The sequence below is a fragment of the Schistocerca cancellata genome, chromosome 2 (assembly GCF_023864275.1).
Source record: "Schistocerca cancellata isolate TAMUIC-IGC-003103 chromosome 2, iqSchCanc2.1, whole genome shotgun sequence".
Lineage (NCBI taxonomy): Eukaryota > Metazoa > Arthropoda > Insecta > Orthoptera > Acrididae > Schistocerca > Schistocerca cancellata.
The window spans coordinates 297,652,143-297,669,789 of record NC_064627.1 but is presented as its reverse complement, the minus strand read 5'-3'; the positions used below and the strand labels follow the sequence as shown (position 1 = coordinate 297,669,789).

General features: G+C 43.5%; 1 pseudogene; it reads right to left on the bottom strand.

Moving 5' to 3' along the window:
- LOC126153553 (60S ribosomal protein L3-like) overlaps positions 1-13,344 on the bottom strand; it is a 138,647-nt pseudogene extending 125,303 nt beyond the window's left edge.
- Between the last annotated feature and the right edge of the window lie 4,303 nt (positions 13,345-17,647).

The following is a 17,647-nucleotide window of genomic DNA, read 5'->3' as shown; positions in this document are numbered from 1 at the left end:
GAAACATCTTGCCTGGTCGGACGAATCTCGTTTCAAATTGTATCGAGCAGATGGACGTGTACGAGTATGGAAACAACCTCATGAATCCATGGACCCTGCATGTCAGGAGGGGACTGTTCAAGCTGGTGGAGGCTCTGTAATGGTGTGAGGTGTGTGCAGTTGGAGCGATATATGACCCCTGATGCGTCTGGATACACTTTGACAGATGACTCGTACATAAGTATTATGGCTGATCACATGTATCCATACACGTCCATTGTGCATTCTGACGGACTTGCGCAATTCCAGCAGGGCAATGCGACACGCCGCACATCCATACTTGCTACACAGGAGCTCCTGGAACACTCTAATGAGTTTAAACACGTTCACTGGCCACCAAACTCCCCAGACATGAACATTATTGAGCATATCTGGGACGCCTTGCGACGCGCTGTGCTCCACTCCCCTCGTACTCTTACGGATTTATGGACAGCCCTCTAGTTATGAAACTGAAAGGTTGTCATGTCTTGGGTACTTACTTTTGCACTGTCTGGTAGTGCCCATGGTGAACCCGATCTTTGACAAAGAGTGATATCTATCATACTCACTTTCTTTGTGTTTACATTCAGTGTTTACGTACTGTGAATGAGCTGAAACCAAGTGTAGATAATTACTGTGTGTATGAGTATATAACCTAGAAAACGTGAACTATCAGAGACGATGTGCCATAGTTTCCATTTAAACGTAGCTACCCAAAACATAAGTCTCTTCGTTTCAGAAAAGCTTTGCCAAAAGTAAATGAAGTTGCGACACTTCCGCCATCACCGCGACCACAGCGTCTAGCTACACAAGGAATAGAGAATGTTCCCGTAACACATCCATTTGACGGGGGGCCTGCAGCGGCTTGAAAACCCTTTGACTGTACAGAAAACAAACTGTCAAAAATTTTACAAAAGCGACTAGTTGCACATTACACCCAAATAAATCGCCAATCATATACATTATTTCTCAAGTCAACATTCCTTATTCTCAACACATTCTAATCATACGGAGATTAATTAGATATCGGTTGAAAGATTTTTTAGCCGGCTTGTGACACTGTATACCAATTTTGCGCTGTAATTTATTATTTGTTTAATATTGTAACATAAAGGAGACTTCTAACTGTCGTAGGCAAAGGAGCATCACAGATGCCCAGTTTCACATATATATTTTACGAAGCTAACTTATTAATCGCGAATAAGAGACTCCAATTTTATATTATCTTATTACAAAACATACTATTTTGTTTGTTTTAAAGTTCTTATTAACTGGTAATTTAAGTACAGCATTATCATAGACAATTACCACCATCACTGCCCGTCATACAAGCTGACTTTTCTAAGTGAATATACTTTCCAAAACGACAAACATACATGTCATTGTCGCAAACTACCTTTATCTCAACCACTACACTTTTCCAAATACTGCCATCTATGGTAGCCCAGTGAGAGCTTCCTAGTTTGTCCTCAGTGTCCCGTGAGTCGTTGTGTGCATCACATCGTTGTTTGTCTCTCGGCGTCTCGTGTCTGTGATTCAGTTCTGAGGCGGCGGCGTCTTGCGTCGTGATGTCGTCCTGGGCACCCAGGAACATTCCGCGCACAGGTACCGTCAGTTTTAGTTTTGACAATTCCCCACCGCACATGTACCCAAGTCGATCGTCCAGACATTCATAAATTCCGCCAGATCACAGCTAGTACCGTCGAGGACTGCGTTTATGAACCGAGGATGAAATATCACATCTCTCGTGGCCACCACTATCACCAGATCTGAATATTATGGACGTTGAACAGGACTGTGACGAAAAATAATTTATGGTCTACTTTGAAGAGAAGAGTTTGTGATTGCTATCCGCTTCCATCACCGTTTCTTGAACTTTCCACTATTTTGCAGGAAGAATGCCGTAAGATTCCCTTGAAAACAACACCGAGACTTTTGAATGTTAATGGGTTTCTTACACTGTGTAATGCTTAGTAATGTGCTTTTGGTGTGTCCACATTTTTTTCACCTCCTGTACAATTTACTCAAAAATAACAGTAAATTTTCATCTTTTCTTGTGGTATACTCTCTGTTATGTAGGCCGACTAGAAAATGGCACTTTCTTCTGAATCTAGTAGTCAGTAAAACATTCACTAAAAACAGTCTATTTCCTTACATTGTGAACAGGCAGAAACTTGGTTGAATCCAGACGTAAACAGTAACTAAATCCTAAACAAAGACAGAATGTATAGCGCAGAGACAGGCTGGACAGTGAAGGGGGAGGCGTGTTTATAGCGATAAGAAGTCCAATAGTATCGAAGGAAATTGACGGAGATCCGAAATGTGAAATAATTTGGGTGAAGGTCACGGTTAAAGCAGGCTCAGACATGGTAATTGGATGTCTCTATCGGCCCCCTGGCTCAGCAGCTGTTGTCGCTGAGCACCTGAAGGATAATTTGGAAAATATTTCGAGTAGATTTCCCCACCATGTTATAGTTCTGGAAGGAGATTTTAATTTGCCGGATATAGACTGGGAGACTCAAACGTTCATAACGGGTGGCAGGGACAAAGAATCCAGTGAAATTTTTTAAGTGCTTTATCTGAAAACTACCTAGAGCAGTTAAACAGAGAACCGACTCGTGGCGATAACATATTAGACCTTCTGGTGACAAACAGACCCGAACTATTTGAAACAGTTAACGCAGAACAGGGAATCAGCGATCATAAAGCGGTTACTGCATCGATGATTTCAGCCACCGTAAATAGAAATATTAAAAAAGGTAGAAAGTTTTTTCTGTTTAGCAAAAGTGACAAAACGCAGATTACAGAGTACCTGATGGCTCAACACAAAAGTTTTGTCTCAAGTACAGATATTGTTGAGGATCATTGGACAAAGTTCAAAACCATAGTACAATATGCGTTAGATGAGTATGTGCCAAGCAAGATCGTAAGAGATGGACTAGAGCCACCGTGGTACAACAACCGCTTTAGAAAACTGCTGCGGAAGTAAAGGGAACTTCACAGCAAACATAAACATAGCCAAAGCCTTGCAGACAAACAAAAATTACGCGAAACGAAATGTAGTGTGAGGAGGGCTATGCGAGAGGCGTTCAATGAATTCGAAAGTAAAGGTCTATGTACTGACTTGGCAGAAAATCCTAAGAAATTTTGGTCTTATGTCAAAGCTGTAGGTGGATAAAAACAAAACGTCCAGACACTCTGTGACCAAAATGGTACTGAAACAGAGGACGACAGACTAAAGGCCGAAGTACTAAATGTCTTTTTCCAAAGCTGTTTCACAGAGGAAGACTGCACTGTAGTTCCTTCTCTAGATTGTCGCACAGATGACAAAATGGTAGATATCGAAATAGACGACAGAGGGATAGAGAAACAATTAAAATCGCTAAAAAGAGGAAAGGCTGTTGGACCTGATGGGATACCAGTTCGATTTTACACAGAGTACGCGAAGAAACGTGCCCCCCTTCTTGCAGCGGTGTACCGTAGGTCTCTAGAAGAGCGTAGCGTTCCAAAGGATTATTCGGAAGGACGACGGTTCAATCCCGCGTCTGGTTATCCTGATTTAGGTTTTCCGTGATTTCCCTAAATCACTCCAGGCAAATGCCGGGATGGTTCCTCTGAAAGGGCACGGCCGACTTCCTTCCCAATCCTTCCCTAATCCGATGAGACCGATGACCACGCTGTCTGATCTCCTTCCCCAAACCAACCAACCAACCAACCGTTCCAAAGGATTGGAAAAGGGCACAGGTCATCCCCGTTTTCAAGAAGGGACGTCGAACAGATGTGCAGAACTATGGACCTATATGTCTAACGTCGATCAGTTATAGAATTTTGGAACACGTATCATGTTCGAGTATATTGACTTTTCTGGAGACTAGAAATCTACTCTGTAGGAATCAGCAGGGGTCTCGAAAAAGACGGTCGTGTGAAACCCAGCTCGCGCAATTAGTCCACGAGACTCAGAGGGCCATAGACACGGGTCACAGGTAGATGCCGTGTTTCTTGACTTCCGCAAGGCGTTCGATACAGTTCCCCACAGTCGTTTAATGAACAAAGTAAGAGAATATGGACTATCAAACCAATTGTGTAATTGGATTGAAGAGTTCCTAGGGTAAATGACTTTGTGGATGACATCGGAAGTTCACTGAGGCTTTTTGCAGATGATGCTGTGGTATATCGAGAGGTTGTAACGATGGAAAATTGTACTGAAATGCAGGAGGATCTGCAGCGAATTGACGCATGGTGCAGGGAATGGCAATTTAATCTCAATGTAGACAAGTGTAATGTGCTGCGAATACATAGGAAGATAGATCCCTTATCATTTAGCTACAAAATAGCAGGTCAGCAACTGGATGCAGTTAATTCCATAAATTATCTGGGAGTACGCATTAGGAGTGGTTTAAAATGGAATGATCATATAAAGTTGATCGTTGGTAAAGAAGATGCCAGACTGAGGTTCATTGGAAGAATCCTAAGGAAATGCATTCCGAAAACAAAGGAAGTAGGTTACAGTACGCTTGTTCGCCCACTGCTTGAATACTGCTCAGCAGTGTGGGATCCGTACCAGATAGGGTTACTAGAAGAGATAGAGAAGATCCAACGGAGAGCAGCGCGCTTCGTTACAGGATCATTTAGTAATTGCGAAAGCGTTACGGAGATGATAGATAAACTCCAGTGGAAGACTCTGCAGGAGAGACGCTCAGTAGCTCGGTACGGGCTTTTGTTGAAGTTTCGAGAACATACCTTCACCGAAGAATCAAGCAGTATATTGCTCCCTCCTACGTATATCTCGCGAAGAGACCATGAGGATAAAATCAGAGAGATTAGAGCCCACACAGAAGCATACCGACAATCCTTCTTTCCACGAGCAATACGAGACTGGAATAGAAGGGAGAACCGATAGAGGGACTCAAGGTACCCTCCGCCACACACTGTCATGTGGCTTGCGGAGTATGGATGTAGATGTAGATGTACTCGCTTGGCATGCAAATCTGGAATGTGGAAATTTAAGACACTACTCCAAGACCAGCTCACTGTTGCGGAGTGTATTACGTTCTTGTACGTGAATGCTGGGCTGACTTTGTTCAACAACACACAGTTCATTTGGTTTGAATCGTTTCCCAGCAGTGCTAAGCTTCGTCTGAAATGCTGACGATTTCAACAGGACATGAAACTCTACGCTTAATCTTTTCCTCTTCCCGGTTTTGGTTCAGGGGTTGGGCAAAAGTAAGGAAATCCAAAAACGGAACACGTTACCAAGGCTAATATGGTGTGGTAAACCCACTGGCTTTCCAAACTACTTCCGGAAAATGGATGGATTAAGGTCCAGTACGGTTTTCAAAGGACTCTTATACTATTCTTTCTGCAAAATAGTGGAAAGTTCAGTTAACGATCATAGTGGTGAACAGCGATCACTCGAAATTCTTTCCAAAGTAGACCTCAGAGGCTCAATAATATTGAGATCCGGTGACTTTGGTGGCAGGAGGAGATGCTACAATTCATCCCCATTCCTGGTCAACGTGAGCTTTGTGAACAGGGGCTCTGTCGACTTGTAACACTGTATCACCATCGTGGTACAACCTGAATTATGCTTGCTGCCATGATATAATTTTGTAGGTGAATGCATATGTGAATACTGTCTGCGAAATTTATTACGAATAATGTTAGTAGCACAGCATTCAAACGTCATGCATAATGCGGCAGTACTTCATGCATCTCAATGTTTATGACGTATATCTCCTGAGCTATGATAGGAAGGTGGTTCTTACTCCCATAGCAATTATTGCCTGACAGTACCTTACTTTGGAGAAATTGGTCCAGTGGTTTAGGAGGAGGTATGGAGCATATACACATTCACACTGAAACTTCCCCTTTTAAAATTAAGAATGACTGTGCTGGTAAACTTCTACGTTATTTGATACATAAACAGCTGAGATAAACTCAACGTGCTCAGACGGTTTCCTCTTTACTTATTCTGATCATCACAAAACTGACACACAATATTTTATCGCAACGCAATCTGTCTTTCAATAATCCCTACAAAAGAATAGCCCTGACTAACAATAACTTATACCTTTTATGAATCACCTTCCTCACAAAAATCTTCGTTACTCTAACTACTACAACAAAGCGAGCGCCAGTACTGCCAGCTAAATGAAAATTTCTAACTACTGGAGACGCTAACTACTGATAGGCATATAGTTAGCAAATGAAAGATTCTGATAGTAAACAAAGAATGTATTTACCTCAATAGTGCTCAAAAGTCATTATATATATATAATCAGTTCGTGACATCCAGTTTTACAAATTTCCTTTTTCTGACGGACATACGTCCAGATCGTCCGCTCATAGTAACCTCTCAAAACTCAGGCATCTCTCTCCCCACATCCGCCACTACTGGCGGCTCACCTCCAACTGGCCAACGTGGCCAACGCTAAGGGGCTGTTCACATCCAACTACCCAACACTACACAAGCAAATATTCCAACAATGAGCCCAACCAGCCACAGACTGCACACAGCGCAGTCAGCGATTTTCATACAGTGCACTACGTGGCGTTACCAACATAAAAATCTAAACAGCGTACTTACAACACATTCATTTTTATAATACGTATAGATTATAATACCTAAGATGTATCCACTGCCAAATAACGAGGTGAGAGATGTATTTGCTCGAACTGTTTCAACTCCGTAAGTACTCACTTTTATTTTGTACCTCTTTTTAACTTCATATTATATTTTTGTGTACTACATTTGTCTATGTTTGTACCTTTGGAATGATATCCGTCGATGATCGTCTAAGACCGAAACCGGTTGATACTTAAGTTTTCCAACAAAGAAGCTGATGGTCAAATATGCCTTTCATGAATTAAGTATTTTGGTAGAGCATGATCCCCTGCTATTGGTATTTTGTAAGTTACACCATCACGGAACATTACACGTTTTCTTCAAATGTCTGCCAATTCCAATTTTGCACCTTATCTGTTGGATTCCCTCGCTAGACGAACATACTCAAGCCGCTTTTCTTCACGCATGTTCACTGTCGCCTAGTACTCCTATATGACATATGGCTCCCCATACTTGAGCAGCATTCTAGCATAGGCCTACAAGTGCGCTTTTAATAAATCTCCTTCACACAAAAGATGTTACTGCTGAGTGTCCTACGAATATACCTAAATTTGTCAGTCGCTTTCTCTGTAACTGCTTTCAATACGTCTCTGGTGCATTTATTTGACAAAGCATGAGTTGAATGTACGGCAGACAAAAAGTAGTAGTAGTAGTAGTAGTAGTAGTAGTAGTTTTATTCATCCGTAGATCTCTTTTTTTTAGGAACAATTGAAAGTGCCAAGCCACTGAAACACATAGTTGAAAAGCTATGAGGCTAATAACTGAGACACATGTAGGAAATATAAGGGAAAGAAGAAATCTCTGTAGAAAATCCTATCCGGAAGGTGGAATGTGCCGCCTTGCGAGATATTCAGGATAAATCAGTGTAACAATAGAAGTACCGTTAAAGGTCAGGTTCTGGGACATCATGATAGCACCGTTATTGGAGTGAAAGGAAAGAAGAAATCTCTGAAGAAAATCCTACGCGAAGGATGGAGTGTGCCACATCACGAGGCATTTAGGGTAAATGAGTGTAAGAATAGAAAAACTGTTAAAGTTCAGTTTCTGGGAAAATTCGACAGCTCCGTTCTAGTCGTAGTGAGATCAATCCAAGCTTTATTACTGAGACATATAGATGTGAGATTGTCAACGGAAGGACTTCTTTCGCAAGAAAGTTTCGGAGTCTTCTTTCTACAAGCTAAGTGTCCCCATTAGTGAGGACTGAAAGAGTAAAGAAAGTAACCCCCAGTAACAATAGCTTCAGTATTATGAAAATAACTACGATGCTATTTTCCATCATGTTTTATGTTTGAGAGTTTAGGAAAACTAAAACCCCTTTCGACATTTAAAGTTTTCTCTTACATGATATCGATCTGTAGACATTGCAGAGTAATCTGTAATGCAGTGCGGCCGACCAGCGACTGCCGTGACTTCTCATAAATCCAGCGTGTTGACCAACTCATCCATGACGACTGCCGGGTGCCAACGCGTGAATTGTGCCACCAGTTATCCGTTGCTAAAGTCAGTGTGATTGTCACTACTGAAAAACAGGGATACTTCAAGATTTGTACACGTTGTTGACCAACGAGAACACAGAAGCAAAAACGATAATGACATCCCATGTATTGCATCATCAGATTTCCATCTTTTCGACTACTCAAAGAAGCTCATCGGAACAACAGTTCAAAGATGGAGACACCTCGGAAAACTCTGTTGAGCCAGAGGCTCAGGAAGCAGGACTATGACTTTTACAGTACAGGTATATGAGCTTTTGTTTCAAGGTAGAAAATAATTGTGGACAAAGATGGTGATTATATTGAAAAGTGATAAATTAATCGCGAGAAATGTAGCTGTTATCTAAAGTATATGGCATTTACTTTTCTTGTAAAATACAGGTAAAAAATAAAAAGCATTATATTCTGGCTGACCCTGGTATAATTCAGACTGCTATATATACACTACTGTCTACCCATACGATTCTATTCTATGATTTGTCGAAGCTGATTATTCGACTGTTTCGTACGACGAACGACGTTCTCCACTTACAGTTACCCCTCTCACGTCTTAGCGCAACGGCGTGCAGTGAATTTTGCCAGGCAACACTTCCGAGAACAGCATCTGGCATGTTGCTGCTCACGGACGATCCCGCTTTGGGAATGTTGCTTCATTCCCAGCACTTCTGCACTCGTCTCGTGTCCACTTGCGAACACTGCACATCAATTTTTGTTTCCATCACATCAGGCACTGGAGAACCTCTTCTGGAAATCGTGCTGGGAGAAAGGCGCTATTGAGACCGCGCATGGCGTTTCATTACGCTTCCAAAGGAATTCCGCAATATAGCTTACTGTTAGATTACAATTGTATCTCCATCGGTAACTGCTATTTTTGCTGAAGAAAGCATTCATCGTAAGTTCTGAGTCTTAACATAACCCTAAATTCTTGACGCTTGATTTGCGTCTTGTATTACGAACGATGTTCTTACTCCAGCCGAACAGGCTCGAAGAACCCATAGATCATTCATGGATTCCCATGTGCGGAAAGTCTGAAGTACGCTGACTTTATGCGGATGACCAGCAAGTGAAGATCACAAGTATCAATTCCTATTCAAAGCAATCTCCTCGCGCAACGACGAACAGATTTAAAACCATCTTGTGAAAAAATTCTGCGACTATGTTCCAGTTCCTCGGCAGCAGTAAAGAACTGATCTTCCTCAGTTGAATCTTTACTGCATGACTTTATGTCTCACATTAAATCATAAGGATCCGCAGTCCTAGGATCCGATAAACGAAATGCCAACTGTTCCCTTCCAGCCTTCCGTCACCGCTATCAAGCATCAACGTGTTTTATACCCATCGCCCTTTTCCTTTCACCGCCCCCGCAACGCTGAGGTGAACGTGTGCTCATAATGCTTTCCGACTTCTGGAGGATCTCTCCCAGCATTTGATATTTCCCCCTTCACCTGTTGCCTTTCCTCAAACACCACTTTTTAAACTGGTGCCGTTCAATTTACGGGGTCTGCTTACCTGCTATGCTTTTGCCTCATTTGTAAATTCTACATACTTCCAGTAGACCCTTATTAAGAAGAACTGCAGTGTTTTCCTCAAAAGTGGAAACCAAAGTCAAAGTCGACTGAGCACTAAAATAATTCCTTACAATACATTTAGTGTTGCTAGCCTGCCACAATATTCAGATTAGTCGCCGTCGCCGTGACGTTCTTATGAGCGGTGGACGTGCTGAATGGTAACGCCACCGAATTTTTTATGTGAAAATTCTTTTTAAACAAAACAAGAGTTATTATCATTCTACATCTTTATTCTTCATCTCTATATGTTTATTTCTAAACGTAGTCAACCTAGCAATAAACACATTTCTCCCAACGAAAGAACAGTTCGTTGATACCGTCACTATAGAATGTCTGACTTGGGTGACAGAGCCACAACCTCACTTCCGATTGAACCGATTCACAAATATCAAAGTAAAGTTCTGGAAGGTTTCTTTAAGTTTTGGAAAGAAATGAAAATAGGATGAGGCCAAGTGGGGTATTTGTGGAAGATTATCGGTGACAGTTAACACAAGGCGTCAGGTTTTTGCATATGTCGCAGCTCTCGTGTGTTGTCTGGCGTTATGATGCTGAAGCAGAGGGTGCTCCATGTGTGACGAACTCTTCGAATTCAAAACTCGATTACAACCCGCTGTTTCTCACGCACCGACATAGTTACGTTACACAACGCCATGTTACACGCTATTACTGGGGACCCAGCAGAGGGCAGCAAACATGTAGACATGAAGAATAAAGATATAGATAGTTCATAACATTTGTTTTGTTTCAAAAAGTTTTAGTGTTTTCACAGACAGAATTCGGAGGCACGCCCTCTTTACATAATCTTCTAGTGTTGATGATGTTTCTGTCATCAGATCTGATATTCATCTGGGGTTGAAGGTCTTTTTTCCGTGTTTGTTTTAACAATACGTATGTTTTTAGATAGGGTCCGCCTTTTCTCTATATTCAGGGAAGTGACCACCACCAGCACAGCCATTTACAAAGACACTAATCAACCGATTACACACAAACTAGACGGCTTTCCAATACATGCTACAAAGACTAAACAAAACCCCACTCACTGAAAACAACTACAAGAATGAATTGCAGACAATCAGACAAATAGCAGTAGAGAATGATATGACACAAACACTATAGATAAACTGAACCACAAAGATAAAACAAAATTAAAAAGGACACCCAACACACAAAAACAATCGGCTGCTCATCAACTTACAAACACACATAAACCACAAATGAGCACACACGAACAAGAAACACTCCTAATGACAAACAGGTGGTACACTCTCACCTACAACAACAAAGCAGCCCACAGAATAGGCAACATACTCAAAAAACAAGGGGTAAAAATCGCCTACAGAACGGACAATTCAACACAGAGAAAATTAAGGACAACTAACACAAGCACAGACAAACACGACACATCTGGTATTTACCAACTAACATGTCAGGACTGAAAAGCAGTTTTTACAGGGCAGACAAGCAGAAACTTTAATATCAGAGACACAGAACACAGAAGAGCATTAAAAAGTAAGAGCTGTCATTCCACTTTTGCTGAATACCTCATGGGCAAGAAACATAACCCAACAAACATCAACACAGATTTGAAAATTCTCAAATGCAGCAACAGTTCCCCCCCCCCCCCCCACACACACACACACAAACTAATAATTGAAGAAAATTATCAGATACATAAAGCCATAGTGGAAGGCAAACAAGTGATAAATGAATACACAGCTCTGTGCAATGGTACTCTGTTCTTTGTCCTCAAAGAATTATTAGACAAGACCAACCTATAAAGCTCTCATCCTACCCCCCCAACCCCAGCCCCCCACCCCACACACACACGAAGTAAAATAAAAAATCTTGTTTTTACACCTTCAACTGTTCCACTGCGCGCCATATTTATATAATTATGATCATTGTTTATTGGTCGATTTGGATGCAAAACTTAGTTTTTTACTTACTGCAACAGAATGGTTGGCTTTTTTCCGTTAGTGTCCATCTGTCTGCTTTCATTTTGATAGCCAGTTGGTACATCACTTCACAGTGTAAATGATACAGATTGTGTAAAAGCGTGTCAAGTGATGTACGAACTGGCCATCAAAACGGAGCAGACAGATGGACACTAACGGAAAAAAGCCTACCATACTGTTGCAGTAAGCACAAAACTGAATTTTGCATCTATATCGAAAGATAAACAATAGTCATGGCGATACATTAACGCGTGTTGCATCTTCTTGTCACAGAGCGTTATGCTAGAAATAGTGATGTAACTTCCAGAAAACCATCTTAAGATGAACCCGAAAAGATTCGAAAACCGGTTCATGGAATTATAAACAACTATTGAAAAACGTGACTGGTTGCAGTTTTATGTATTTACATCCAATTAACAGTCACGGATTCTAAAACATCAGTAATGGATAAGCTTAATCTACTGGATGAAGTATCAATGAATTCCAAGTTGATCTTTTCCAAAGCCTTCCTCTTGGTGTACACAAATAGGGACTTTCGTAAAGTTATAGCCCTCTTCTTTGGTGACGTATAGCAGAGTCATTGTTGACTACACCATAACGTGGGAAACCTCCCATGGGGGTAACGGTCTTCTTCGTAAAATCGTATACGGTGCACCTATTGGTTTTCACCACCTTTCCATATTTCGCTAGAATTTCCCGACCTATGCGATATATTTTCTTCATCATTTCTGTTATGTCCTTTAACCAACTGTGACTAATGTGAATGATACTCCATTAGGATACCAGGCAAGCAAACTTATGCAAATCCTTAGGAGTCTAGCGAGGCAGTTTCTTTGTGTTCCAACATGAAGTGACACCTTTGTATCCACGACGTTTTGTAATGTCATTTATCATCTCACCAGGAGCATTTGCTGAACAGCTATTAAGTTTTTCCACGTGTTCACGTGCCCATTTAACTTTATCTGCAATGGAACCACCATTAAGTTCGATTTCCATTATGTGAGATTTCTTTAAAAGTTTCATCTGAGCGTGAGCAATCACTCTTATAGTATCTTTCAACGTTTTTGAAGTCACTTATCACATCTTGGAAGCTTTTGTAAATGCTTTCTTCTTTACTTGTACCAGTTCTTGTCGAAACGCCTCATGCGGTCTTCTGAGAAGTGCCGGCCCACACAGTCTGAAGGGCTCTTAAACCATGTGGAGTTTAGATGTAACCAACAATACCAACTATGATCGCTGGTGGTGTCACAGCTTCCACAGTCTCCTTGTTGCTAACATTTGAACCAGGTCTATCATCTTCTCTCAGCACGTGGGTCATACCAGCTTTAGCCAATAAATGCAAAAAAATGTTCAAATGTGTGTGAAATCTTATGGGACTTAACTGCTAAGATCATCAGTCCCTAAGCTTACACACTACTTAACCTAAATCATCCTAAGGGCAAACACACACACCCGTGCCCGAGGGAGGACTCTAACCTCCGCCGGGACCAGCCGCACAGTACATGACTCCAGCCCCCTAGACCGCTCTGCTAATCCCGCGCGGCGATAAATGCAGTAAGGTCAACTGGTTTCATTGGATCATCTTTTGGAAATGCTGTCACTTTGCCACGATGCCTCTGTGATCTCTTCCTCTGATGGTACCCCGTGGAACCAGGTCGAGGGGCTCAGAACTTTCGATGAGACATCTTAATAACACGAACAAAATGAGGCAGTTGACCACTACGCTGCCAGGCTCGGCCCTCGAATTCCCTCCATCGTAGCGACGACGTTTCCCTGCTTAGAAGATAAAGTATTGTCACACCAGCAGGCCGGTGTTTTAGCGCGGAGTCCGAGTGTCCGTGGTTTTGCAGGACTCGATTATTTTTCATCTAAAGTGCCTTATCCTCATCGACAGTCCTCGACGTCGTCACTGTCGGCGAGTTTGTATTCGTTTTTAATCACGCGGCGCCGGCAATATCTGCAGGAGATGTTTCAGAGGGACCGGCCGCAATTAGAGGCCGCCAGCCGTGGCGGAATTCCGCGCCGGATGGCCGCCGTCTCGCCTAAACGGCCCCCGCGCAGAGTGTCTTTAATCTGGGCGGTCATTCGACGCCTGGCGAGAGGGTCTGCAACGCGCGACTTTATTAATTTTCGTCCGCTATCTGAAGCACAGCTGTAATTAGCGCTTAAAACCCATTTCCACTGCCACTGCGATATTTCGTGACGTGCTGTAAGCGTCCTCTGCCTGCTCTCGGGTAAAGATCTGCACTGCGCCACACAATTAAAGGATCACTTTTTCGAAACCCAGTAATTTTCCACCCACAGCAACGATTAAGTTCGGACTTTGGTTCAGAGATGCGTACGACCTTCCCCTGTAATAGTGCTCGGCGACGCTTCAAACAGCAAGGTGTCGACAGAGTTCAGACGTTCACGTGACGAATAAGGTGGGTTAATGATGCCATGGAGAAGAAATAAAGTTTTTAGGTTCGCCGATGACATTGTAATTCTGTCAGAGACAGCAAAGGCCTTGGAAGAGCCTACGGTCGGAGGTTCGAATCCTGCCTCGGGCATGGATGTGTGTGATGTCCTTAGGTTAGTTAGGTTTAAGTAGTTCTAAGTTCTAGGGGACTGATGACCTCAGAAGCTAAGTCCCATAGTGCTCAGAACCATTTGACCCTTTTTTTTTTTTTTTTTTTTTTTTTTTTTAAGAGCCGTTGAACGGAATGGACAGTGTCTTGAAAGGAGGATATAAGATGAACACCAACAAAAGAAGCAAAACGTGGATAATGGAATGTAGTTGAATTAAGTCGGGTGATGTCGAGGGAACTAGATTAGGAAATGAGACACTTAAAGTAGTAAAGGAGTTTTGCTATTTGGGGAGCAAAATAACTGATGATGGTCGAAGTAGAGAGGATATAAAATGTAGACTGGCAATGGGGAGGAAAGCGTTTCTGAAGAAGAGAAATTTAAGCGTCAGGAAGTCGTTTGTGAAAGTATTTGTATGGAGTGTAGCCATGTATAGAAGTCAAACATGGACGATAAATAGTTTGGACAAAAGAGAATAAAAGCTTTCGAAATGTGGTGCTACAGAAGAATGCTGAAGATTACATAGGTAGATCACATAACTAATGAGGAGGTATTGAATGCAATTGGGGAGAAGAAGAGTTTGTGGCACAACTTGACTAGAAGAAGCGATCGGTTGGTAGGACATGTTCTGAGTCATCAAGGGATCACCAATTTAATATTGGAGGGCAGCGTGGATGGTAAAAATCGTAGAGGGAGAGCAAGAGATGAAAACACAAAGCAGATTCACAAGGATGTAGGTTGCAGTAGGTACTGGAAAATGAAGAAGCTTGCACAGGATAGAGTAGCATGGAGAGCTGCATCAAACCAGTCTCAGGACTGAAGACCACAACAACAACAACAATGATGCCACGTTAGCAGAAGGTCGTCACACCCCACATTTCACCCCATGTTTTGACGCCTCTGAGATGGAGGTCAGAACCACTACGTCCAACGCCGAAATACGCTGTTTTCTTATGAGAGGCCGAGGAAAGCATTCCAGAAATACCGTCACTCATAATCGGCACGAAATGGCCTCAGGTGTGGCACAAAGCACCTCAATGAAACCAACCGTTTCCCTGGGGCGTTAATTCCCACACGTATCACTGTTGAGAATGATAGTTCGCAGTGCAGTGACCAACTGGGAGACTTTCTTCACAGCCTGTGACACTGCAACCCTTCTCTATGGACACTGTGGGGTTGCGTACCTATTAAAAGTGATCTGACCCCTTTGCAGCGCAGCGTGGGCGCAGTTCTTGCTCTCGTGTACAGGTTGGAACCCCTAGGGACCGTTCAGTACCATACGACGAAATCTGAAAGTCACCCGAAGCAGCAAAGGGTGCTTATACTGCTTCATTCCTCCTACTTTACAGTCTCCTGTGGCTTGATCACGAGAGTGGCGGGGGGAGGGGGGGGGGGCAGCGGCGGAGGCGGGGAAGAGCGAAATGGACACATGCTTGAATAAAACGGCAAAGGGTCCTGCTAAGACCGTGGTCACACTATAGGAGGTCACAAAACACCTGTAGACAAGAGCAAAAATAGCGGTGGAGCTGTGCTCCAAACGCGTCAGTTCACCTTTAGTGGTGGTACAGCCCCAGAGGGGGCTTGAACGTCCGAGGGTGCCAGTGCTGTGAAGAACATCTTCCTGTTGCTCATCCCACTGTGAATGTCGTTGTCAATCACGAAACGATTGGGAAAGGGAAAGGGGTGGTTTCGTTGAGATCATTTATGCCAGCTTTTGAGGCCTTTCCGTGCTGATTCTGGGTGGCTGTGTATCTGGAACGTTACCCTCTGTCGCTCATAAAAAACCGAGTGATTTCAACGCTGTGAGTCGCGGTTCTATCCCCTATCGCAGCGATGTCACTAAAAGGGGTGAAATGTGGGTAAGAGGGGCTGTGACGACCTTCCGAGCGTGTGAAATGTCCACGGTGTCGCTGGGCAGAACTGTTGTGTGATCTACGTTACAGCGAAGTGAGCCGTGCTCGGCTCATGTTCAAGCCGTTTATTCCTTGTCATCTTGTCTTTACCGTACTGCCGCCTCGTTTCTTATTCGATTTACTTGCATCACTAAGTTGCTGGGTTGCCTGCCCGTGAGAGGCAACAACAGCGCTTATTGATAAGAGCACTGTCGTGTTATATTTGGAGCGACCGCTAGCATTTCCGGGTAGTCGTGTGTCGGGAATTGAGTCGGGATTGAGTACCAGTGAGGTCCGGACAGCGAGTACTAGCACGACCGATTCCGAGCGAATTCAGTTGGTCATCTTGCGGGACGTGGGGCGGTTCCTTGCTTGTGTGGAGATGTCGGGTGGCCAATGGCCAAGTGTTCCCTCCGCATGGTTGGGTTCGAGCCAGTGTCTCTGGGTCGGCGTGCGTCTGAGGGGAGTTGGGACGAAGTAGCGGTGAGGTCCAGACAGCCATGACTCGCCCGACTGTTACCGATACACATGACTTGAGTAGGGACGACCTTGGTTGGTCGTTCGGTCGGTCCTCTCATCGGACGATGTGTGTTTGATCGCCGATCGCTTCTCGGTTCTCTGTGTGTGTCGACTTGTGATTCGTCCTGGTTCTTCCCCAGTGACTGGTTTTAGTATTGTTTGAGTTTTTTGTTTAAGTGTTTCCGTGGAACCGTGTGTAGCTTGTGGTTTTGACTGATCAGTTATTGTAATGCTGTCTGCGTGTTGGCTGCGAGTGAGTCGGTTGGGACCGATCAGCAAGCAAGTCTCTGCGGTACAAAGCCAGGCTGCGGCCGCTGGCGGCGTTCACACGTTGTCAGACCGTGAGGCGCTGGCTGCAAGAGCGACAAGTTCGTTGCCCACTGAACCTGGACGCTGAAGTTGAGCGATCAGTTAATCTGTTATGAAACTTCAACTATTGTGACATCTCTTCGTTCATTTGGGGGTTGTTGCCCCCTTGGCCATTCGGGCTAGCAGTATCGTATGATGTGTTGGAGTTGGCGAAATCTTGCAACCGTCTTCCTATGTTGTGATTAATTATTAAATTGACTGTTACTTATCAGTGAAGTGCACCAGCGGTATTTTCTGTCCTGTGGTCGTTAACGCCCCAGTTACCTGCCCTGGTCGTTAGTGCGGTTTGTAGGCAGTGTGCCTTTTCCTCGTCATGTTGTTGCTGTCCAGCACGGAGTGTAGTTCGACAGCCTTTTAAGTTGTTTCATTCGTATTTGTTTAGAGGCTGTTTTTAGGCGCCGATTTCTGGAGGCGTAGTGCTGTTCATATTTTCGTCCTCGGCCGATCTCCATCGTTGTGCCGTTGGTCGGGCGGAAGGGAATTGGTTAAATTGTTGGTCGGTCCTTTGGCCATCCCTAGTTTTGGTTGCCATCCGATTATTTAACTTCAACTCTTGGCTGCCTGTCTCTTCTCACCTTACGTTTGAGCTACCTTCCCAGACCGACCCTTGGAACACTTCTGAGCATCACTTGTTCCGTTTGTT